The sequence below is a fragment of the Narcine bancroftii genome, chromosome 8 (genome assembly GCF_036971445.1).
Source record: "Narcine bancroftii isolate sNarBan1 chromosome 8, sNarBan1.hap1, whole genome shotgun sequence".
NCBI classification, from domain to species: Eukaryota; Metazoa; Chordata; class Chondrichthyes; order Torpediniformes; family Narcinidae; genus Narcine; species Narcine bancroftii.
The window spans coordinates 32,278,524-32,303,525 of record NC_091476.1 but is presented as its reverse complement, the minus strand read 5'-3'; the positions used below and the strand labels follow the sequence as shown (position 1 = coordinate 32,303,525).

Sequence of the window (25,002 nt, the reverse complement as noted above, 5' to 3'; positions counted from 1 at the left end):
AGAGATGGTGACGCAACTCGGGTGAGCGGGGGGTTGGAGGAGAGAGAGATAGAGACGGCTGCGTGACTGGAAGGGGGTGGATACGGCAGCACAATTCAGGTGGGCTTAAATCTGAGGCAACTCTTTTGTTCTGAAATCCGGAAAAATCCAAAATTCAGAGCACACTGGCCCCCAAGGGTTCTGGATGAAGGATTGTGTATCTATATCATTAATATTTTTAAAAAACAAGGGGACAGTTTTCCCAAATTTTCAACTTAAAGTGCCATGACCTACAAGATACATTCTTAAAGAATTCTCAGAGCTTATGGTTCATCATATTCCCAAATTACTTTGAAACTGATCTTTGTTTTGACTTTGTCACATTTTAAAATTCTTGAAACACAATTCTATTCTCGGTAAGCACATAACTACACTAAAGTCATGGATGTTTCATTCTCTTTAAAAATTTATATTCAGTTTGTCAAGAGATGGCAAATTCAAGACACATGAACTGCTTACATGTGGAGAATAGATGGAATTCATGGAAGTTCACCACCACGAAAGGCCAACTATTCCTGGAGAGCATGGGAGAAAATTGGAAGAGTGAGAATATAATCAGAAGCTTGTAAATATGATAGCAGAAATTCTAGTAATAAATGCAATAAATTACATACATCTCATAATAACGAATCATTTGGGTAAGAATTAAGAACATTTTGTTTTATTTCAAAAAAATTGTGTTGGATTCTCCATGAGGATGGCATTGCTTAAGAGGTTAAAGTTTTGGACCATTTTATTAAGAAAATGCTACATTTAAATTAGGGCCATAATTGTTTCAATTATCTGCTTTCCTCTATAGCCACATATGACTGAAAATGAGCTAAAAATGGATTTAATAACCGAACAATCTCCTAGTGCAATGCTACATTCAACCAAGTACTAACTACATGACAAGCAATCTGTGCTGTCATAGCAACAGAAAGGGCAGCTGAAAGTAGCTTTTTCAGATATATATTTTTCTCTACACCTCAATTGCCCAATGTCCAGACCTCTGCCTGTTTGAAACTACTCAAGGTCTACTTATTGTTGTGACAATCTAATACTTTCCCCCTTTCTACTTTGATAACAGTGCCCACTTCTTTTGCTGAAAACATTCCCAAAAGTTTGACATATTCAAAAGAATTGTTTCAAGCTATTAATCTTCACTGCAAATTAATATGTTTATATTTAATTGTCTAGCCTTGTTACTAAATTGCCAATTGTAAAACTCACAGGCATGTTTAGACATGTTATGCTTTATTCTGTATCATTAAAAATTAATGGATTTGTGAACACAGTGATAAAATATAGAACATTCCAGCATAGTACAGGCCCTTCTGACCTCGATTTTGTGACAATCTATATATTCCTTCCTAAAAAAAAGTACTAAACCCTCCCTACCCCATAACCCTCTCTTTTTCTTTCATCCAGGACTTTGTCTAAGAGTCTCTTAAATGCCCCCAATGTTTCAGCCTCCACCATCATCTCCGACAAGGCATTCCTCTGAGTTTTTTAAAAAAAACTTATCCCTGATGTCTCCCCTAAATTTCCCACCATTGTACATATGTCCTCTGGTGTTTGCTGATCCTGCTGCTGGCTCTCTTCCCTATCTCTGCCTCTCAATCTTGTGGACCTCTATCAAGTTTGCTCTCATCTTTCTATGCTTCAAAGAGAAAAGTCCCAGCTCTGTTAACCTTACCTTGATATGTGGTCATATTTAAAAAAGATAATTTAATTTTTCTAGTTTTTTTTTTCCAATTGCTCCTGTTAAATTGATAAAATGAACTATTGTAAGAAATGATATTGTCATCATGTTCTGTGATTCCATTAATACTATAATGTTTGCATTACTACGCCACAGGCAAATATCAGGACTGGTGGTGGCTGATTTGATAACATCCAATGGGGAGCTTCAGGGCATTTTGCTGCTTTGAGTTACCATACAATTTCAAGTTGTAGTTAAAAATTGCAGTTTTGACATTTGATATGACAAGATATTAAATCTGCATGAGAAAATAAACTCCATGCTGACTATTTAATTCCCAGGATATATATCAAAAATAATTGAAGGATTAAAATATTCCCGTGTTGGATATTTGAATGAACTTAACTTTGGTTTAGAGAATTGTATTGGAGAATTTAAACCATGCTTTCGCTCCTGCAAGGCTGAGAATCAGTAACCTGCTTGAGACTCAGCAGACATAAGCTAAATTCCACCATGGGGCCCAGAGATGCAGTTATCTGACAAAAAGACATCTGTGTACCAAGAACATTTAATCTTCCTGCCTGTTGTGGTCACAGTCTTTCAAGCTTGACGCAAAATAAACCATTGTATTCAAAGTGATAAGCTAGAAACTTGTGTTATTCGATAGAAGCCTAGCCACGCTAGCTTGCTCGCTCATCTTTCTTTTTGTGCTGGGAAAAGGTGCTTGAGTAAGCTGTTTTTGGGTAACATAAGCCATAGTCCTGCTGCTGAAGTTTGAGACTCTCCGAGAGGTGGCAACATCTCTCAGCAAGACTCTCAGCAAATGTCCCAGTCAGGGGAGGTGGAGAAGCTGCTACCGGCACCCCGACAATCTACTACAAGTGTGCGGTCGTTGCCTTGCTTCAGCAGTTGGGACCAGTCCAGGCGTTGATAAGTATAATTGGGAAGGGCTTGCATATTGAGGTTTGATATTAGCTTTAGAATTTGTAATAAAGATTTGTATAAACTGAAGTGCTCTCGGCGTATTTTCTTTCGGTAGCTGAAACACTGTGACCAATCTAAAACGAACAAAGTGAGAGGTACAAGTTTACCCAGGACAAGAATTCCTTGTATAAATTGAAGCAGAGCAAGATAAATCTTTTAAGCAAGAAAGGATAAATGTTTGAAAGATTATGTGAGAGTATGGGTTTTGGACAGAAACACAATTAATTTTCTTTTGACAATTACTATTGTCTAAACTATGGACAATTTTGTAAAATATTCACTTCTCTGAACAAATTAGAAGAATGTTTGCATTAATTTGATCTTCGCACCTCACTAAAGTAATATTTTGAATAGTCTATAAAATATACTGATAACCTAAATGAGATAATTTCAGATGCCTATTTCTCTATCTGTTCATAAGTATTAAACAAGATGCATTTCTTGTCATGTAATAGAGAAGCATCATCTTTCTTTAGATGCAATGGTCATGTAAACGAGCGTTAGAAAGAAAGTCTGTGAATAAATTGGTTAACAAACTAAAATCTACAGTGGAAACAGAATGAAACAAAAATTGGTGGACTGGAAGAAAATATATTGCCATGTTAGGCAGGAACTGGGATTATTATTCCACTTTATATTACATAGATTTTCAGATTTCAAAGCTCGCAGATGATTCTGAGTAGGAAATGGAGGAATAATACAATAATTTGGCGATGACATATTTGAGACCGCTTGTGAAATATTTTTAATGGTGAAAACTAGGATTAAAAAAAGAGGCAAGATCAAGTAAATGATACAATTTTAAGAGGCTCAGGGACAAAATTTGTGGCAACTGGGCATACAAGAACAATAATTATAGCTTTAAATTTATAGTGGCCTTAATGGATGGAAACTTTGCAAGTCACTGCAAGAAAAGAGAATTTAATGGCGGGTCATATTAACAGATGGGGCCAATTGATTAAGGTTATTAGAGAAAGAGCGGTAAACAAGCAGAGAAAGTTGGGAAGCAATGGCATTATTTAGGAGCAGAGACATAATGCTCAGCTATTGGCTATCACCTACCAGCCTTTGTTTCAGGCATTCCCATTATGCTGGCTATCTTCCCTCTACACTTCTGATCTTGATACAGAGCATTGACTGGACAGACAAGTTCCTGCATTCCTCTAGCACTTTGTTTAGCTTGGTGAAGCTAAACAATTTCATTAAAATTGGAAATTCAACCAGTAGCTGAATGCCCAGATATGTCATTTAGAAAATCTATTTTTTAGAAAGCAAGTGACAGTAATTTATGACTGGAAAAAAGAGGAATTTGTTTCCCCTTACTACTTTCTCTCTACTGATTTCTATGACAAATGCGTGCAATTCCATGGTACTGACTTTCTCAAGGGTTCTGAGCAAATTCTAAAATTCTGAGTATATCTGATACTTTATCATTAAATACCTCCCTGATGGATCTATTATTTCCTCCTCTATTTTGATTGGTAATTTTTTATTAATTAATATGGCTACACCTCTAGCTTTTGAATGATATGATGCTGCTGCTATGTGTCCTAACCAGTCTCTCTTTAACTTGTTATGTTCCACTTCAGTTAAATGTGTTTCCTGCACAAATGCTATATCTATTATTTTTCTTTTTTCAGTAAATTTAATAGCCTCTTCCTTTTAATTTGGTTATGTATCCCATTAATGTTTATAGTCATATAATTCAACGTGGCCATCTTATATCTTGTTTACACCTCATTTCGCTTCGTCACCACCTCCATCCCTCTTTTCCCCATTTTTATCTCTCAGTTTTCCCTTTTTAAATTTAATGCAAGACAACACATTTAAAACATACAATACTCCAACAATTCCCACACCCAATATTACCTTAACCCCAAATGCCCCCCCGAGTTGCCCCTTATCCCTTGCCAGGCAACCACAACTCCCCTTTCCATTTGGATTGTGATCTTGTTCGCAAGCATCAACTGATTTTGCAGTGACGGTTATTCTCTCTCCCCCAACCCCCCACTCAGAAAACACTGTTATGCGTGTGTATAAAAAAGCTCTCCCTTTTCCCCCCTTCCTTCCCTTCTCTTTTCCCTCTTTAGTTATTTACATATACATTGTTTTTACATCTTTTATATATACTTTATCGCCGTTCTTCAATTCTTATTACATCTCTTCATCTCTCCTTCTGTCCTGTAAATGCTCTGTGAATTCTTGTGCTTCTTCCAGATCCAAGAACAGTCTGTTTTGCTCCCTGGGTATAAATATTTTAAGCACACCTGGATGTCTTAACATGAATTTATAACCTATTTTCCATAGGATCGATTTTGCTGTATTAAACTTCTTCCTCTTCTTTAAGAGTTCAAAAATTATGTCTGGGTAAAAAATAAAAAAAAAATGTTTGACCCTTGTATTCCAATGGTTTATTATCTTCTCTAATTTTATTCATTGCCTGCTCCAGTGTATTTTCTCTTGTTGTATATCTCAAAAATCTACCAAGATGGATCTTGGTTTTTGATGTATCTGTGGTTTCGGAGCTAATGCTCTGTGTGCCCTTTCTATTTCCATTTCTTCCTGCATTTCTGTCATTCCCAGGACCTTCGGGATCCATCCTTTTATAAATTCCATCATGTCTGTGCCTTCTTTTTCTTTTTCACCCTCCTTCAGGCCCACTATTTTTATGTTGTTTTGCCTACTATAATTTTCCAACGTATCAATTTTCTGAGATAACAACTCTTGTGTCTCTAATTTTTTTGTCACTTTCTTCCAATTTTCTTCTTAAGTCATTTACTTCCATTTCTACGGCCGTTTCTTGTTCTTCCACATTTTCTATTCTTTTCCCTATTTCTGTCATGACTAGTTCTAATCTTTGCATTTTATCTCCTGTTCTTTTCATTTTTCTTTTAATTGCACTAAATTCTAATGACAACCATTCTTTTAATGTTCTCATTTGTTCTTCAAAAAAAGTTTTATCTATATTCTGTCCATCTGTTTTACCTTCTTTTTCTCTGTGAAGATCTTGGTCTTCTTCTCTTCTTTGTATCTGTATCTCTTCTGATTTTCCTGATGAGTTGCTTGTATCACTTTGTCAGGCCTCTTTTTGCTGGGCCTCTTGTTGTTGGTCCTCCCTTTCTGGGCTGCACATCTGTCGGGCCTCCTGCTGCTCCGCCTCTTGCCGGTCACCCTGTCGACTTTCTTTCTCGCCTAGTACCTCACTCCCTCTCCTGCCGCCTTCCTTATCTTCCAGCTGAGAGCCCTGGTGTCGGGCATCCCTCAGCTGGTCGCACCATGGTTGCCCACTCATCGGCTGAGATCCCCCTCCTGTTGGTGTTTTCTTTAATTTTGATTGTGTACTCCTCATGCGCAAATCTTCACGCATGCGCAGTTGCGCACTTTTGTTTGGCTCAGAGAACCATTTCTGCAGTCCACCGGTCAGGGGGTCGCGACTCCGCAGGGCTGGCACCAACCTCGGAGAACAGGCATTCTTCGCCACCACAGCTCTCTGTTCCTTTGTGCAGGTAAAGCTTTCTTCTTTCTTTTCTGGTGACTTTTCTTTTTTGTCCCGTTGTTTTTACTTTTTTCCTTCTTTAGTGCCATCTTCTTTCTCTTCTCTGCAACTTTATCTTCTATCTCTTATATTTTATATGTGTTGAACTTTGTCTTTTGACTTTTTTTCTGGAGAGGGCTGTTTTTACCCTACCGGCCACTACTCCATCACGTGAACCCTAAAAAGGCTGGAGATTTTTGAGGACCTTTTCAACCTCTCACTATAGCTGTCAAAGATCCCCATCTGCTGCAGAAAGACTATCACAATTCCAGTTCTTAAGAGCAAGGTGATGTACCTAAATGACAATGGTCCAGTGGCACTAATGTCTACCATGATGTTGTGCTTTGAGAGATTGGTTATGGAGTGAATCAACTCCTCTCTCAGGAGAAATTGAACCCACATCAGTTCACCAATTGTCACAACAGGACTAGCCCTTCACTATGTGTTAGATCACCAAGAACACCCAACTCAGGTTGTTGTTCATTGACTACAACTCACCATTCAACACCATACTAGCAAGACTTCTGAAGAAACTAGACCTGGGACTCTCGATCCCTCAGAAACTGCATCCTTGACTTCCTCAGCAGTAAACACTAATCAGTGTGATTTGGCAACATCATCTGTTCCATGTTGATCATCAACACAGAGGGATTGAAAGGCTCTGTGACTAGTCCTTTGATCTATTCCTTGTACAAACTGACTGCACGTCAAGGTTCAGCTCCAACTCTCAGTAGAATTTCTGGTGTATTTTTGTTGAATGACAACATTGTCTGACTGGCTTAATGCAACCTAGATTGTATACCTAAAATGGATGAGGGGGGGGTGGGGGGTGGCTTGGGAGGAGGGAGGGGGGGGGGGGGGAGAAAAAGACACTGTATATGTGTGAAAAAGAAAAAGTGTAAATCATGGCTAACGTGATTTATGGTGTGAAAAATAAAAAAATTTTTAAAAAAAAGGTTCAGCTCCAACTCAGTCGCCAAACCTGCTGATGATACCATGAGTGTTGGCTGCATAATGGAAATGAGTAGTTAGAATAGAGAAGGGACAGCAAGAAACAGGCTAGATAGTGCCAAAACAACAATCTTGCTCTTAGTGTCACCAAGATCTTATTGTTGATTTTAGGAAGGAGAGGCCAAAGGATCATGCAATTGTCTGTATTGATGGGAAGGAGATAAAGCAAGTTAAAAATCTTCAAATTTCTGGGAGTCCATAGGTCAAATTACCTATCCTGGAGTCAGTAGAGTGAGGCAACTTTGAAGGTAGCACACCCATGCCTCTACTCACTAAGGAGTCCAAGGAGATTTGGCATGTCACTGGATACGCTAAAATTTCTACAGGCACACTGTAGAAAGTATGCTGACTGGTTGCATCTCATCCTTGTTTGGCAATACAGATGTCCAGGAATGCTCAAGGTAGCCAACATAGCAAGTTCCATCACAGGCACTGACCTCCAGACATCTGTGTAAGGCACTGCTTCAAGAAGGCAGTCAAGATTCTAGAGGACTTTCATAAAGGACAAAGGGCACAGGCCCAAAATATTAGTTGTGGATGCTGCAGGACCTGGTGAGTTTCTCCAGCACCTTTGTGTATTGCACTTGACCTCAATATCTGCAGACTACGCACCTCCTTAACCCATGTCACAACTTCTTCACACTGTTATTCTTCTGTACTTTCTGTCAGAAGGTACAGAAGACTAAAAAGCAACACTCCATATTCAAGAACAATGGATGTCTGCACCCAAGAAAAGTGTATGCCCAAGATGATGGCACCTGTGCTCTGGAGCAGCCACAGGGGGTCTCAGACTCCAGGGGAGCAGCAGACTAGTTCAGGGCACCAGAAATGGGGATAGCATTCCCCATTCAGAAGGAAAAGCAAAGGGGTCTCAGTGGAGTGGACCAGTCAGTGGACCTGTACGGATTGCAGGACACTGGCTCAAGGGAACCAGGTATTGAAGCCGGGACTCAATACTAAGGCAAAGAAGGGATCCAGATTTGGATCTGGAGCTAAGTTTGCTGATCAATTGAACAGGAGTCTGTGTGGCTGCAGAAGCAATGGAGGTGAATCCATGGATATCCAGAGTCTCTGAAGGAACTCTCTTTTGCTTCCCTTTCTCTCCTACTGCAAGGGGCACTGGGAAATAATAATAGTGACTCTCTCTGCCTTGCAGCCTGGAAAAGTGAACGTATACCATGTATGTTACATTTTAATGTATTGTTATGTGACAATTAAAGGAAGCACTAATTGCTTTCCAACAGCTGTCATGAGCCTCCCTTTAGTACACTCATCATGGACCATTTGTACTATTGCAAGTCACTAATTTTGTTGCAAATATTTATATGTATTTATTGTTTCTTAATTAAATTTGTTTACTGTTATATTTTCATATACAGTGCGCATTCAGCTGCAGCAAGAATATTGGACAAATGTAAATTGAACAGTGTGTATGACAATAAACTAATATTTGACGAGCATGCAATTGAGGAAGCTACACAAATATTTTACCAATATCGTTCACTTTCCCAGCAATTCATTTTATAATAATATACCTAGTTGATACGAATGTACTATATTAAATTATAGTCATCCCATAATTGCAGCCAATTTATTTTGACTGCAAATGAAGAAAGCATAAGAATGTGTGCTTTGCTGAACACATACTGAAATGCATATTCTGATCCTCTACCTGTAAAATAAATTTATTCATCTCACCTGTGCAATAGAGAAAATTGACAGAGTGCAACTCCAATGATCTGAAATGGTCGAGACCAGACCCATTTTGGATGACTGAATTTTTTGGATAATTGGTCGGTTTTTTTTAAACCAGTCCAGTTTCAACAGAAAATCACTTGTATCAAATCAATGTTTAAACAACAACAAGGGAAGGCTTTTTAAGTATTAAAATAAATGTTTAATTCCCACCAAAAAAATGCTGGCTTCCACCTATCCCCGACACGTCCCTAATGCTGCTGCCAATCCCAAAGGAGGCTTCCTGGACTGGTGGAACGGCCAAGTCCTTTCTCCCCATGGGCTCATTCCAGCAGGTGGGGTTCCAGCTTCATATCCTGGTTCTCAATGTTGGAGCCTGACACAGTCTATGCCTGCGCACACTCCCCTCCTAACCTCCGCTGATGATCATCGACACCTCCCCACTGTGGTCCCCGCTCCTGCCTGAGAGTCTGCTCTCCTTGATGACACTGGGACAAGGAATTCTTCTGACTGTTTGTGGCCGGGAGACAGTGGCTGTTTAAGAGGGAGAAGTTAAAGAGAAAAGTCAATTGGAGAAGGTAAAGAAAAAATGGTAACAGAGAGGGAAGGAAGTTACCTGAAAATGACGACAATTGTTGTTCCAACTTCATGTCAGATTATTTCCCCTCCACACCCCCACCCCCCACCCTACGAGGTCATTTCTTCTCCAAAAAAAAAAAAAGAAATTGGATAACTGTTTTGGATATCTTCAATTATCCAAAGTTTTTCAGGGGTAAAGAGACGTCAATTTTGATATATGAGGCTTTTGGATAATTGGAGTTGTACTATATATTCCCTTGATCATGACTTTGAATACATTCTTCATTTTTTTTTGTAATATTGGGACAAATCATCTTCAACCAAACAAGGAAGAAATAATGAAGTAGAAGAGAATGAAATTCATGAGGGGTGAAAGGTGGATTGGGGGATTGGGGAGGCAAGGCAGCTAATCAGCTTGAAGTAAACTGCTGTTTACCGCAGTGTAAATTGTCTTAATGCAGTTTTAAAATCGGAATTACATTTGGAATCCAGTTAGGCACTTCCGACTCAATATTCAGAGAGGTAACGGCTTTTACTCTATCCAGTACGCATAATCAAACACAGTGGGGGGGGGGAGGGAAGGGAAAAAAATCAGCAGGGATATAAAGGACCATATTAGAAAGAAGTTATTTTGGAACAAGCTACCATTTCAAATTAATTTTCATTCAAACCACAGTTAAGCTCGATCCAAAATATGAATGTGCTATGTCATCAGTAATTTTGGTCTTTTGACTTTTTCATGACAGCAAGAGTCCAGATTATATTTCACAGACAAAAAAACATGAGTAATTTCACTTGGTCAGTTGTACTGCAAATCATGTCAGTATGCAAACAGTAATACGAGATACAAAAAAAAACACTGCCTTGATCCACCTGGAGAACAATACCTCATTCCCTGTTCATTGACTTCAGTTCGGCATTTAATACAATCATTCCCCAGGGGCTGGTCCAGCCTGGGTCTCAACACTCCTTTCTGTAACTGGATTCAGAACTTCCTAATGGAAAGGCCACATCTATCCAGGTTTGTAGCCGAACATCACCAACTGCAAACATCAAGTTTGTAGATGACAACAGTAGTTGGCCTCATCAGCAACAACAATGAGCCTCACTACAGAGAAGAGGTAGAAAATCTTGTGATACAGTGTGAGAATAACAACCTTGAGTCTTAAATGTGGACAAAACAAAGGTGATCATGTACAACTTTATCATATTCCCTTTTGCAATTTAGTCACCTCATATTCAGCATATGAACTATGAAGGTAATTTTCACTTGTGCTAAAAGAAAAATCGGCACCTTATGAAGCATTAAATGTCCTTGAAGAATTATAATGTGAACTGAAATAAGAAACCATTAATTAAAATTTAGCACTAGTTTTATCCCTTCAGTGGTATCTGAAAATCTCTAAAGAATTATGTTGTACAGCTGGGTTTAAATATTAGAGGTTTTATTTAAATCAAGTGAATGTACAAAAGTTGATTTTGAATGCAATCCAGATATAGTTTGAAATGAAGCTTAGTTTTAAATAAAATTAATGCAGAAAATATACATTTGATTGTGAAAGTATGCAGCAATCAGACAGAGGCTTCAATAATCATGGGTGAATGATCAATATCAGAAACATTTAATTTGATTCCCAGATTAACAAAATGACTTTCTATAAAATGTCATGTTTCTGTTTTTAATGATTTAGAAAAATATTTTTACATTTGGATTAAAAAGGGTTCAGCCCAATATCTGCTCAAATATTTTAATCAGAGATATCGTTTCATATCAAACTATATACAATCCAATTAAAAATAAATGGAATAATTATGTCTCTGGGTGAAAAATCGGATGTGGAAATGTACTGTTTCAGTCTTCTGGAAAGGGACATTTAAAAGATTGGGTGGGAGGAGGGTACGGGTTGGTGTGCTCATTTTAAAATCCAGGAATGCTTTTAATGGCAAAAGATCAGAACACCATTCACACAAAAAAAAATAATTTGCCACAAATATAATGGGAAGTTTGCAATTCATGCGATGCAATAGAATTTGGTAAAAATGCTACTTTATAAGATAATTAACCCCACACATTGACCACCGCCAGTGGACTGATAACGCCTCAAACCGTGCATCTTGGCGCCTCACAGTTTGGCGGGCAGCAATCCCCTTTGAAGAAGACCGCAGAGCCCACCTCACTGACAAAAGGCAAAGGAGGAAAAACCCAACACCCAACCCCAACCAACCAATTTTCCCTTGCAACCGCTGCAATCGTGTCTGCCTGTCCCGCATCGGACTTGTCAGCCACAAACGAGCCTGCAGCTGACGTGGACTTTTTACCCCCTCCATAAATCTTCGTCCGCGAAGCCAAGCCAAAGAAAAGAATGCCAGTATCAGCCAGAGATGCAGCTTTACGATAAACTGTAATGGATTTTTTTTAAAATTCAAGTTGTACGATCTGGAACTTAAATTCAAGAAGCCTTAAATGTTGATCACATATGAGACTGTTAGGATGTGTCCATTTCTGTACATGTAATACTCTTAACAAGGTCACAATAGTCAAAGGTGTGAGAAATACAGGGGGCTATCTATTGAAAGCTTTAGTTCAAGCTGGATGGGGAATTGTACTCTATTGGATGCTGCAAAAATAATATTGTCAAGGCAAATGAAATCTCCAATCCCATTTTGGAAGTTATATGTCAGGTATATTTTGGATATGTTTGTTTCTATTTCAGTGACTTTGATACAATGTCATATAATTATATTGTCAGGTTACTGAACCACAATGTCATGGTATAATCAATACCCTCATTCTCGTGCTGATTCCAGGTAGCAGCGTAGGAGAAAACCCTTGCAGCTTTTAATTACGAATCATTCTGATAGCTTAGTTCAAATATGAATGACGGAGTTAGTATCACCTGACCAGGTGGATTCATTCAGTCCCCATTTAACATCTCTACCCTTTTGGCATACATTGGCTTTCCAACCCAAATGCTTTATTCTTCCTGGAGAAGATGATAAATCACTGGAATACACTTCCTTGGGGTTCATGGATCCACATTGATGCAATCATGAAGGCTCACCAGCAGCTATATTGTGTGAGGTGTTTGAGGAGATTTAGTATGTCATCAAAGAATCTCGAGAACTTCTATAGGTATAACGTGGAGAGCATTCTGGCTGGTTGCGTCACTGTCTGGCGTGGAAGTGCCAACACTCAGGAGAAGAAAAAACTCTGGGGGGGGTGTGGTTAACTCTGTTTGCGACATCACGGGCTTCAGACTTCACTCCGTCAAGAAAAAGAGATGGTGTCTTAAGAGAGCAGCCTCTATCACTCTCCCTCCAGGCCATGCCCTCTTCACTCTAGCACCATCAAGAAAAAGGTACAGGAGCCTAAAGACGAGCACCTAGTGGCACAAGGACAGCTTCTTCCCTGCTGCTATCAGACTCCTGAATGATCAATGAACCAAAAACATTGTCTTAATTTGACATTTTGTGCACTATATTTATTTATTGTTTTTTATTGTTACAAGCAGGTTTATATGAATGTTTGCAAAACAAAGAATTTTGTGACTTGTGAAATTCTAATTCTGAACAAAATGTGGGCTGGTGCCTGTACAAAATGGTGCAGGGGAGGAGCAGAGGTCAGAGGTAATAGGTGGTTAAAGGAGGGAGGGCACATCAGCAACTGTGGGAGGGGTGATGGCTCAGTGAATGGAGAGGGAAGGGAATGGAGAGATGGAGGAAAGAAGACAGAGGGATGGGAAAGAGAGGGAGGATGGGAGTGGGCTAGAAGAAACTGGAGGTCAATGTTAATGCCATCCTTGGAGAGTGCCCAGATGGAATGTTAGGTGTTGTTCCTCCAATTTATCGGTAGTTTGGCTGTGACAGTACACAAGGCTATGGACAGACATGTTGATACAGACAGAGCAAAGGTGCTCTCCTTGGTTGCTGGTGTGCCCTCCCTTATCCACCTAACACCTCTGCCCCACCATTTTGTACAGGTGCCTGTCTACATTTTTTCCATACTTTGAAGGACTCAAGCCTAGAACATTGGTTATGTATATTTATCTTTGCTCTATAAAGTATGCTATTTGATCTGCTGAGTTTCTCCAGGATTGTGTTTTTACTTCAGTGTCTGCCAATTTTTTTGTGTTTTACTCCTTAAAGCTGCAGGTTTGATTTCATGTTTATTCTCCAGAATACCTCACTCCCTCCCCCCCCCTTCCTCATGCTTCTTTCACTCCCCACACACTTCACTAACTTCCTCTGAAAGCATCCAATTTGTTCGCTGAGGGCTTGGGGATAATGCAGGTGGGTCTGCAAAGTATTGTAGAAGCATAGAGATAGAATTCACTGCTCTTTAACATGTCTAATCGCGGTTGTTGCTCATACCCAAATAAAGTAATCCTCATGGTGCAAATATCGGAATCTCCCAGCACCACATTATTATCCCCAAAATATATTTGGCATTATACTTCAGTATGTTCATGTGAATGTCTTTCTTTAACCATTTGCAGCATAAATATTGAATCATCTTTACATTCACAATGATGAGCAGTTTTCCTCCTTGCCTATAGCTGTCATCATGTCCTGCGGTATTAACTGTTGATGTTATCTGAACCTTAATCATCTCCATAACAGTCAACATCACCTACAGACAACTTGACTGGTGGACTGATTTTGTTTTGCTAAGTACAATGCTGCACAGGTGGCCTAAAAAAAATTGCAAGATCCATTTTCAACTTGTTTTCGACACCCAAACAGCAGGGAGAAGCAGCAATGTCTGCTTCTCTATGAAGTTGGGTTTCCTTCAAGATCCAGGTAATTAGAGAAAATCCAACGTTCATGTTTCATTTACTGCTGCTTTTGCTTTCTTCAAACTGTTTGTATCACAAGAGCAGCTTCATCCACTCAAATTGATAAATGACAGGATTGTTTATCTGACTTGTTCAGATTTAACCAACTAAAATGAAGAATAAAAGGATGGCAATTTTGTGCCTTCTCACACAAAATTCATCTTCAAAATATTTCTGGTTATTTTCTCCCTGAAAAACTATGTGTTCACTGGATGGGGGGTGGAAGCACAATTTGAGCAAAAGCAAAGCAATGGTAATATTTTACATCTGTGCAATAGGAAAGTGGGCAGAGTCTGAGATATGCTGCAGATAAATGAATTCTGTTGAATAAATCAAAACAGGTTTTTCCTCCCAATGTTCTTTAATGTCTGCATCAAAAAGATCGTGGATCACCAGTATTTGGAAAACTGGGCCAAAATGTAATGTCTTTCTGTGGGATTCCTGATTAAAGATCCTATCCAGTTAAACAGAAACCAAGCTCTTCTACTTTTACTTCAGTGCAGTTCAACAAATACAAAGGAAATATCCTGTTTTTCTTTGATAATTCTTCCTCAACCAATGCAATCAAGAACAGTTTAAATAGTTATCCCAAAGACTCAACTCCCAAATTAATTGATAATGTGTTTAAACAAATGTCTATCCATCTCTTTCTTTGAACAAAATGAAACACTGCTGAGATGGTGAAAGACAGGAGCTACACAGAGGGAGATAGTTGGGTGACTGTCAGGAGAGGGAAAGTGAATAGGCATTTTAGGGTACCCCTTTTAACCATTCCCTTCAGTTACACATATGGCTTTAGATACTATTGGAACAAGAACCCATCCTCAAAAAAAAATTTGCAACAGCATGTTATCTCACACAGAGCCTGGCTTGGTGGCTCAGAATGGAAGGGTAGAAAGGAGGAAAATGAGAGTGACAATGGATTCAGAGGTTAGGGGAACAGATGGAGGGTTCTGTGGAAAGGATCAAGGCTCTTGGATGGAATATTTCCTCCCTAATGGCAGGGTTAGAGACACCTCTAATTGTGTCCATGGCATTCTTGAGATGGAGATGGACTAGCCAAATGTTGTGCTACACAGTACCAATGACATTGATACAAAAAGGGATGAGGTCTTAAATAAAGGGAGTTATAAAGGAAGCTAGAAGTAGGATCTCAAATAGAGACCTCATTTTAGTACTCTAGACTAGTACTTGTCTTCTTGATCTGAACTATGTGAGCTCCTGATAGCATATATCCCTCATTTCCTTAATCCTCTGTGCACTTGCTTAGAAATGACCAACATTTGCTGACTTTCTGGACCTCAAACTATTTTTTTTCCTCTAAGTTTGTCTTTTGTTATTTTTGGAATAAGTAAAATTTTACTTCTGGCATTTGCACAAAACATTTGTACTGGCAAGCATCAGTCAGTGTTCAGTGTGGCTTGGACTCTCGTGCAACCAATAATTTACTCCAAAACAAGACAAGGTTCAGGTGACTGGGCAGTTGGCAATCAGTCCATCAGTGAAGAGCTGATGTCATTTGTATCAGGCCATCAGCTGCATTCCAAGGCTAACAAAGAGCAACCTGAGGAACTCAAAGTGACAGGCAGCATTCAAGAAGATAAATAGTGAGTCAGCTTTTCCAGTTGGAACCAAAAATGGATCCCAACCTGAAATGTCATGCAATGAATCAGTAGGACATGGCAAAATGGGAAAGAACATGGGTGTGGAGAAGTTTGAAAGCAAATATTTCAGATGACAAAGAAAACCAATATGAAACAAATGTTTCAAATTTGAAGTAGTGAAACAGTGAGACCCAGTGGATTATTTTTTTTTAATATAAACATACAGCTCAGTAACAGTTCATTTCATCACACGAGTCCATGCCGCCCAATTTACACCCTATTAATCTACATCCCCGGTACATTTTGAATGGTGGGAGGAAACCAGAGCCCTAGGAGAAAACCCAGAGAGACATGGGGAGAATATATAAACTCCTTACAACAGCATGGGATTTGAACCCCAGTCAGGTACTGTGAAGGTGTTGCACTAACAAAGCTTTGAATCCTTTGTCATATTAATAAGTACAAACCAGGAACTTAAACCAAACTATTATTAGCACTGCCTCTTCTGAAGCATGGTGTTAATTTCTGGTCACCTCACTATACATGCCTACTCTTTTGATCGTGTGCAGAGGAAATTTAGAGGAATTACTCAATTTATTGGAGGAAATGAGAACGCTTGGATTGCTTCTCTTGGAGAAGCAAACTTCAGAGGAAATTTGATAGGTTGACGTTCATAGATCATTTTGATTCAAAGGAAATTTTCCTTAAGCAGGAGAATCTGTGATTGGAAACAGAGGAAAGGTGTCATCAATTGCTCTACAAAATGTGCTGCTTTAATGGACTTGAAGAAATCACTGGTCTTGTGTTTCCAAATTTTAATTATTTCACCATGATTACCATAATTGCAATAGGATGAAGCCCTAAACTGAGGAATTCTCTCTCCTTGACTCTTTCCATTACTTTCTCACTCTTAAAAGCACATGCACTGAAAATATCCTCTCTCAGAAAAGATTTGATCAACTGTATCCACATCTCAAATGTAAGATGATGGTTTATTTTTTATTGCCACTTATGACAAGGTGCACTGAAAAGCTTTCTTTTTCATGCTATTCAGGTAATTCAACTCATTCTAAGTGTGGCAAATTTGGCAATAATAAAACAAATGTGCAGTGCACAGTGTTACAGTGAGTCATAAAATGCAGCTTAGAGTGTTACAAAGTGCAGAGTATAGAGCAGGGTTCAGTTAAAAGAGTGTAAGGACATAAACAAGAATATCTGCAGATGCAGGGGTTGAGTGGAATATACAAATATGTTGAAGAAACTCAGATGGTCATGCAGGATCCATAAGGAATAAAGGGTAACCAATGTTTCAGGCCTGGCCCTTCACCAAAACGTTGCTTATCCTTTACTTCCTATGGATGCTGCATGGCCTGCTGAGTTTCTTCAAAACCTTTGTGTATTGGAATGCAAGGATTTTGTATTTCACTGATGAGAAGTTCATTTTAGAGGCTGATAACATCAGAAAATCTGTCCTTGAATCTAGAGGCTTGTGTTTTTAAGTTCATGCATCTTTTGTCTAATAGAAGGAAGAGAGCTTAACAAATTCTGTTTGGTAATACCCCCCGAAGTGCTTTGGGATATTTTGAAAGGTAAAAAATGTAATATAGATGCAAGTTGGCTGTTGCAGAAATATTGATGAGCAGAGATGGTCAAATGGATTGTTCCAAAGAGCTTGAATAGATATGATTGGCCACATGATTTCAATGTGCATTGTAGCATCCTTTGATTTTTTTTATATTCTAACCATTGATAGAGCCAAATTAAAAACTGTTCTATCACATGCTGTCAAAATCATCTACTTCTCATTCATTTCTAAAGTGTCTGATAAACAATCATAATATCCAAAGGTTTCACTGCCTATCAAATGTGAGATTAAATTCAAATAAAGATAACTAGCAAGTAATATTTTGAGTTGCTGTCTACAATTAATTGATTTCACAACATCAATCATAAAATGGAATAATGTGGAGAATATTGAGAATGAATTAAATAATCATAATATCAGAAATATTCAGCCTGACAATCAGTTGAATTCTGGATCATTTTGGAAATAATAAAAGCTCCAATTGTAGGAAATCTGAAATAAAAGCCAAACGTGAAAGAAATGCTCAGCATGTCAGGGAGCATTTGTGGAAAGAAAATGCTACCATTTTAGGTCAAAGACCCTTCATCAAAATGGACCTTCATTTGATGCAAGTTCTTTGAGCTGTCACATTAGAAACAAAGACACAAGATGGCTCTGTCAGACAGTGATGGAAAAATCGCAAGGGCTTCCAAGATATATTAAGAGCAAAAGGATAGCAATGGATAAAAATTGTTTTCTTGAAGATCAGAGTGGTAATCAATGCATGGAATGAAAAGAAATGAGGAGATCATCTTCAATGGATTTTGTACATCTGTATTTACTTAGGAAACAGAGTCTATAGAAGTGAGGTAAAGGAGCGGTGAAGTCATGGGACCAATGCAGATTACAGAGGAGGAGGTACATGATGCCCTGAGGCAAATAAAGATGGATAAATCATCGAGGCTTATCAAGATGTTCCCGGCGACCTTGAGGGATACGAGTATTGAAATGTCAGGGGCCAGATTAGAGGTATGTAAAGCATCCATAGCCACAGGTAAGGTACCAGAGGATTGGAGAATACCCAAATGATATTCCCTGTTTAAGAAAAACTGTTAGATTCATCAAGTATAGGATAGTGAATCTGATATCAGTAGTGGGCAAATTATTGGAAGGTATTCTCAAAGGTTGGAAATATTAGTACTTGGTTAGGCAGAAAATGATTTGGTGGAGCAAACATGGCTTTGTATGTGGGAGATTACAGAATTGGATATTATTGTAGACTTTTTCCAAGGAAGTTACCAGGAAAATTGATGAAGGATAGGGATGTGGTGTTCAGTAAGGCCTTCAGCAATATCCCACATGGAAGTTCAGTTAAGAAGGTTCAGTCAATATCCAGGAATGAGGCACTAAATTGGATTTAGAGAAGCCAGAGAGTGGAAGAAGAAGATTGACTCTGACTGAAGGCCGAATACTTGTGTGTAGTGTAGTGTCCATCATAGTTTGTCATCTCAATCAACAATCTGGTTGATGATCTGGAAAATTAGAGAATTTGCAGATGACACTGAGATTGGAATGTAGTGAACAGCGAGGAATGCTTTCAAAACTTGCATTGGATCTGGACCAGCTGGAAAAATGGGCTGGAAATGGAAGATGGAATTTAATGCAGACAAGAATGAGGTGTTGAATTTTGGGAGGACAAACCGGGGTAAGACTTCCACATTAAATGGAAAGGTACTGTGGAGTGAAGTGGAACACAGGAATCCAGAATTACAAATATTTAATTCCTTGCAACATATAGATCTAGTTATTGAAATGTTATGCTGAAGTTGAAGACATTGGCGAAGCAACATTTTAGAATATTATGTGCATTTTGGGTCACTTACCAGTAGGAAAGATATCAATAAGATTTAAAGAGTGCAAAGAAAGTTTACAAGAATGTTGCTAGGTCATGTGGAGCTGAACTATAGGGAAAGTATGAATATGCAAGGGGTTTTTTTCCCCTGGAGTGACAGGAATGAGGGGAGATTTGATTGAGTTATTCAAAATTTTAAGGAGTTTAGCTAGGTTAAACACAAGCAGGCTTTTTTTTTCTCCCTCCAGTAGAAGGCATGCGCTAAGAGTGAAAGGTGAAATGTTTATGTGAAATTTCTTCACTTAAAAGCTAGATTGAGCTACCAGTGAAACTGTTGGATGTGGAGCACATTTAAGAGAAAATTTGACAGGTACATGGATGTGAGGGGTACAATGGGACAATATAGTTGTAGAAAATATAGTTCAGCATGCACTAAATGGCCCAAAGGGACTCTTTCTATGCCATAGTGTTCTCTTGTTCTGTGCATTGGTGGCATTTGTGCTTTGGAACTGCTGACATTGCCGAACTGGATCCTGCAGCATTGAGACTGCTGCCAATAACACCGATTCCACTGGTGGCATTGTTTTATAGGGACTAGTGATATTGCTGTACAAGTAGTGTTGCCTTGGCTGCACTCAAAGTCAACAATGTTGGATTGATACAACTGGTATCACCATATTAAACTACTGCCATTTCACTAAGACAAGTTGGATAATTGTATTGGGGCCTAGTGCACTGCTGGTTGCTGGGTTTGGATTGGTGACTCGCAAAATAGGTGCTGGCCATATCATTTTCTCGTAAATGCATTGTAAATGCCAACTTTTCTGATGCTTAAATGAAACATTGAGCTTCCCGCGAACTGTTTTGAACATGTTTTATGATTTTGTACTCAGCAGTTCAGCATATGCAGGGAAAGCAGCAGATTGTTATGTATATACGCCTGCGTGCATACAAGGTGAACATTCTGGGTATGATGATGTCATCACTTATATAAACTGTGTTCTGGAGAACCATTTTAGTTCTGTATTAAATAATGAAAGATGCATCATGTATCCGCATGCAGTGCTTTCTAACATCAAATGCATGACAGACTGGTGACGAGGATTGGATCAAACTCCCTCTATGCTCTAAGCACTGAATTGTAGATATAAAAGGGAAATGCAATATTTTCACCACAGTGGTCCCTACATGCTCAAGCACAAAGTACAAAGTAAAGATGATTCAAAATGGCGGAGGCACAGTTTGGGCAGGTCGTGAATGACAATGTAGAATGATTTGATCATCTCTGTGTAGCCAATAATATTACTGACGCTGTGCTCATTAACTAAAAGAAACTGCTATTTTTAAGCCGAATAGGCAGTAAAACTTTTCAGCTGTTTTAAAAAAAAAAAATCTCATAGCTCTGGATACACCTGGATCTAATACTTATGCAGAGTTGTGTACTTTATTTAGTGAATATCCAAGTATTTAGTGAATACTCCTGTTGTAGTAGAAAGGCAAAGATTTTGTTACAGAAAACACAACAGGCAAATCTTTAAATGAATATTTGGCAGAACTGCATAAACTGTCACGCCACTGTGAATTTGGTAAATTCTTAAACGATGCATTAAGAGGCCGATTAATAATGGACTTAGCCGACTGCAGTGCCAGACAGAACTTACAAAGTCAAAAATATAACTCTGCATATGAGACAGCTTTGGGTTCCAAGACGGCTGATCATCTGCCAAGGTAATCCTCTAGTGGTGGGCAAATGTTCTCACCAAAACTACTGTCGCTGTGGAAAAAGCAACCTTACACCTGATAACTTATTTCAGACAGTCTAATTGCCATCTATGTGACAAAGAAGGGTATAATAAAGCCATGTGCCCTAGAATCAAAGGCGAAAAGGATAAAAAGAACATATACGAAAAACATCCCACTGGAGTAAGAACGGTGGAAGAAAAAGGCAAAAGCCCCACCACTGAAACAAACGATTTGAAAAAAGATAAGGAGGGGGAAAATCATGGATTTAATTAGAGAGAAAAAAAAAAAATCAGAATTCTAGGTCAAGGTGAAAAATCAACAATGAGCCTCAGGAGCAGCAATTTCGCTGATGCCATTAAATCTAAAACAATAACTCCTCCCTCGCCTCACCATTAAACAGGCCAATATGGTATTAAAAACCATCACAGGGAAAAAAGTCAAGGTGTTTAGGAAATCCAATGTAAATGTGAAATATAAGGAACTAATGCCGAGGCAACTACCTCTTTACATATTTGACACCAAAGGGCCAATTAGAAAAAACTGGCTATCCTACATTCAACTAGATGGATGGAAATTGGATCCACAGTGAACTTGTGCCTGGAAGATAAAGAAGTCAAAACTGAAACAGTTTCTCAAGAAGTACTAATGGGTTTTCGAAAAATGTCTGGGTAAAATCCAGAGTCAGGCGAAATTAAGCCTGTTTTTTTTTAAACCCAAAACGGTACCTTTTTCTATAAAAAGATTGAAGGAGAACTTAACAGATTGGAAGATGAGGAAATATTGGGGAAAAAAAACAATCCGTTACAGCAATTGGGGAGCCCCCATCGTGCCAGTGCAAAAAGCCAATGGGGAAATTCAAATTTGTGGTGATTAACCAGGCTTTACAGATAACAGAACACCCTATACCCAAAGCAGAAGAACTATTCCAAGCCTGGAACAGAGAGAAGAAATTCACCAAGTTAGATGCATCACAAGCATACCAACAAGTAGAATTAACTCAAAGAAATATGTGGCGATCAGTACTCATTTGGGGTCATTCACCTATTCTAGAATATCAGCGGCATTGGTCATATTTCAAGCAGTCATGGACAAATTATTATATGGACTTAATTTTGGTTGTTACCTCGATGACATTATAATTACCAGTCGAGATGACTCAGAGCACCATCCAATCTAGAAAAGTTCCTAACCCAGTTGCGAGAACCAAGTGTCTGTTTGAGCCAAGACAAATATATATTTATGGTACCTTCCGTCACATATCTGGGCTTTACAATTAACAGCGATGGAGTACGAATGGACACTGCTGGCACTAAAGGCGTCCACAGATCACCTTAACCAGCAAACCAAGCTGAATTGAAATAATTCTTGGGCTTGGTTAAGCATTAGCAAAAGCACGTCTAAAATGTATTAATTCTGTCCAGCCCACTAAACCCAACTGTTTAAAAAAAGACAAGAAATTGTATTGGAGTGATGAGACTAGTCATGCAGTGGGCCACACAAAAGAAATACTAACATCAAGCGACAAAGTTTTTGTCCACTATGACCCAAATAAACAAGTTACTCTGGCGGTAGACACGTTACCAGTAGGATTAGGAGTGATGTTGTCTCAAGTAGCTGAAAAAGGGGAACAACCAGTGGCTTATGCCTCCAGTCTCTGATAACTTGTGAACAGTTATGCACAACTGGAAAAGAAGGACTTGCCATAGTGTTTGGCATCAAATAAATACTTATATAGTAGTAATTTTACCCTAGTAACTAACAACAAACCGTTAAGTTTGATTCTAAGCCCTTAAAAAAAAGGATACCAGTGCTAGCAGTGACAAGAATTCAAAGATGGGCCATGTTGCTCACCGCACTACGATTTATAACATAAACCAGCAAAACAAAACCATAGTAATGCGCCATCTCGCCTGCCCCTACCAGAAAATAAACAGAATGACGGGATAATTAAATGGACAGTGAAGGCTACAACTATCAATCAAGAACAACTTCACCATCTACCTCTAACAGGATAAACAATAAGTCAAGAAATACAAAAATAAACTCTTCTTTCAAGGATCCATGTCAAATGGATGGCCTGAGATCAAAGCGACATCAGAAGAACTAAAACCTTATTATACAAGATCCCATGAAATATCAATTGAAGAAGGTTGTTTATTGTGGGGAACCAGAACAATTATCCCTGCAAAATGGCAAAGAGCTCTATTATCAGAACTCCACAGCAACCACCCAGGGATGGTGTGAATAAAGGCATTGGCACATATGCACATCTCAATAGGCCTGGACATCAAACAAACAGTAAGGAGATGTGGCACTTGTCAAAATGTGCAACCCAGAGTCCCTCAAGCTAAAGTGACTCCCTGGCATAGGATTCAAATTGATTTTGCTGTTCCATTCAAGGGAAAAATTTTTCATTGTGGTTGATGCACACTCTAAGTGGCCAGTGGTAGTACAAATGAGGAAAACAACAACAGACCAGACCATTGAAATGCATATTTGCATTGTACGTATTACCGATTGAGCTGGTTTCTGATAATGATCCACAGTTCATATCGGAGACTTTTAGGGTATTCCTTCAGGATAACAGTATTCAACACATTTTGTCAGCACCCCAAGAATAAATGGGGAAGCAGAACAATTTGTACAGACCTTCAAAAAGGCCTTGAAAATGAAGAAAGCACTAAATGCATCATGGAGTCATAAAACTGCAGATTTCCTATTAAGCTATAGAACTGCGCCTAACTCTACCACCAAATGAACATCAGCTGAATTGATGTTTGGACATAACTTGAGAACAGTGCTTTCCACAGCATATCTGAACATTGGCTTTTGATTGGAACAATCTGTGTCTCCTGATAGGTATGCCAGATCTCTAGAAGTGGGAGAACCAGTACAAGTGTGCAACGACTGGGATAATAGGGGACCATAAGTGACCGGAGTTATCCTTAAGAAACGAAGTCCTTGTTCTTACTCTATACTGGTGGGATCTAAAATATGGAAATGACACAGCGATCAATTGAGAATGGTGGATGATCCTGTGGCCACACCCAAAGCTCACGATCCTAGTGAGATACCAAATGAAATTACTTGGGCCTATGCTACTCCAGATGAAACTCCAGGGGCCTATCCTACGGTGAATGTTCCAGAATTACCTTTGAAAAATAAGGCTCTCATCCAAGAATCACGCAGCCCCACAGCTCAACCACGCTGCCCGAAGCAAAGTCTGGATGTGATTCGCCAAAGACAAACTTCACAATCCTCACCACCATCCGAGCTACCACCCCCAAAAGCAAAGAGTCCAGAGAAGTTGCAAAGTACCTCAACAGATTCTACCTCTCTGAGGCAATCAAAGTGGAAAAGTGTTCTCCTGAGCAACTGAAAGACTATGTTCAGTGACTTGGTGGTTTAATACTACATAATTCTTCATCCGCATCAGAAGTCCAGGGGCACGACAGTTATTGTAATAGTGCTGTCCAGAAGTTATTTTCACAAAGCATTTATTTTGTTGGGGGGGGGGGGGTGGGAAAGGAATGTTACGTATCTAAGCATATGTGCATATGACAGCGTGATGGTGTCATCACTCATATATATACGGTGCGCTGGGGGAATCATTTTAGTTCTGTATTAAACAATATAGGTAGCATCATACCTCCACATGCAGTTATCTGAACATCAAATACACAGATCACTTACTCCTCCCTCTTCCTTCCCCACTGTGACTTGTTCAACATCTGTTGCAGAGTCAATTGCACAAAATAAATGAGGCATTTTCCATTGAACTTCATGAAATGTTGGGCAACTGATATTAGCAAGATAAAATCTAGACTATATTTAGTAAAACACCATTGGACACAGGAGCAGATTCAGCCCATTTCAC

The 25,002-nt window shown here is 39.0% G+C and overlaps 1 long non-coding RNA gene across 1 annotated transcript in view; it reads right to left on the bottom strand.

Moving 5' to 3' along the window:
• Nucleotides 1–469: 469 nt before the first annotated feature.
• LOC138741702 (uncharacterized) overlaps nucleotides 470–25,002 on the bottom strand; it is a 37,098-nt gene continuing 12,565 nt past the window's right edge. Inside the window, exon 3 of the long non-coding RNA XR_011343682.1 lies at nucleotides 470–554. This is a non-coding gene — a long non-coding RNA (uncharacterized lncRNA). The remainder of the gene's footprint in view (nucleotides 555–25,002) is intronic.